The sequence below is a fragment of the Eptatretus burgeri genome, chromosome 10 (genome assembly GCF_056783735.1).
Source record: "Eptatretus burgeri isolate ZD-2024b chromosome 10, Ebu_testis_v1, whole genome shotgun sequence".
Taxonomy (NCBI): Eukaryota; Metazoa; Chordata; class Myxini; order Myxiniformes; family Myxinidae; genus Eptatretus; species Eptatretus burgeri.
The window spans coordinates 43,847,836-43,849,320 of record NC_140970.1 but is presented as its reverse complement, the minus strand read 5'-3'; the positions used below and the strand labels follow the sequence as shown (position 1 = coordinate 43,849,320).

General features: G+C 44.6%; 1 protein-coding gene across 1 annotated transcript in view; it reads left to right on the top strand.

The window, feature by feature from the left end:
- Positions 1 to 896: 896 nt before the first annotated feature.
- LOC147018433 (caM kinase-like vesicle-associated protein) overlaps positions 897 to 1,485 on the top strand; it is a 179,226-nt gene continuing 178,637 nt past the window's right edge. The window contains exon 1 of the mRNA XM_085898067.1: positions 897 to 1,000. The gene's annotated coding sequence lies outside the window, so the exon portion shown is untranslated. The remainder of the gene's footprint in view (positions 1,001 to 1,485) is intronic.

Sequence of the window (1,485 nt, the reverse complement as noted above, 5' to 3'; positions counted from 1 at the left end):
CCGATGAAACACCCTGATGATAGTTTCTTTTTATTGCGAGGTCGGGATTCAAACCCAGGCTGGACAGCTTAGAAGTGAGTGTGCGTATCTCTCAGCCATCCTGCCAGTACCTACTCTTTGCTGAAAGACACAAGGGGATCTTTATGAATTCGAGGATCAGTTTTGCATCCTTTCGGGGATCGAACCCAGTCCGGCCAGCTCAAAGTGAGTTTGCAATCTCTAAGCTATCTTACCGAATTAATGTCAGAATTAGTGCACAAATCAAAAGCAGAGCACTTTATGGCATACCACTGGTTTGCTCACTGGCAAATGTCTCTTTTGTCCAAAGGTGATCAATATTTATGAATCAGAATCATTGTACAATGAGGATCGATACCATGAGTTCGAGGAATATCGAAAATGTTGAGTTTTCCAACTGAAGTGTATTGTACCAACGGATTGAATGACGTGTTCATTTGTGAGGATGCTGAGTGGGTATGTTTACTGAACACTCCTGTTGGTGATGGAGCACATGTCTGGCCTTAAGACGAAGGAAAGCCACATGCGCTGTTTTCACAACACGATGATAAATACGTACGGCTATCGTTATTTAGCTGGGTTGCAACAAAATATCATGCAACCGAAAATATTGAAACGTTCTGAAGCTGCAATTGCAGTCGAGGACATTCACAATTGCACAGTCCAAATAATGATGGCCCACTCTGCCAAAACTTGGACCCTCTCTTTTCCACATGCCCTCTGTATAGTCATCTCAAATGACAAAATAAATCTGTCTGGGTTTTCTGAAATAGATCTCTCTGAAAAACCTCTCTGGGTTTTCTGCTTGTCTATACATTATAAGAGAGTAAGTGGAAAATAGAAAAGGTTAGGGGGGGGTTGAGGTGGAGGGAGGGAGTAATGCGCCACCCAAACTGAGCTCATTTTGCTAATCCCAGCAAGCTCACCGCATCGTGCGCTCCGCTCATCTCTTCTTTGCGACCGCCGCTCCTCCAAAACAAAGGTTAGTTGCATTCCGTACGGTGAGCAAAAGTGAATGAGGAAGGTGCGCAAGTGAATGGGAAAGGTGCGCAAGTGAGCAAATGTGGAGCGAAGGTAGCTGATCGCTTGTTGTCGGAGCCCCGGGGTCTGGATTGCCCTGCATGTGATATGTGTGCGCGCGGAGCACGCGGGCTGGAAGCTCCTCATGTCGTTTGTGCTTTTGTTTGACGCCTTCGATCCCATCTCATCCTTCGCACAAAAATCCGACGTCTTGCTTCTTGTCATTACAATCGCATCTTAAAGCCATCTCTTCTACCACATATGTTAAATCCCACCTCTTTAATCCCATCACGAAAATACCGTGTCTTAAATCCCATCACTGAGGTCGCATGTCTTAAAGTCAATGAATGAAATCCCATGTCTTAATCCACCTGTCTTGAAAATGTCTCTAAAACCGTATATCTTAAACCTCATGTCTTAAATCCCATCATTGAACCCCTTGTCTTA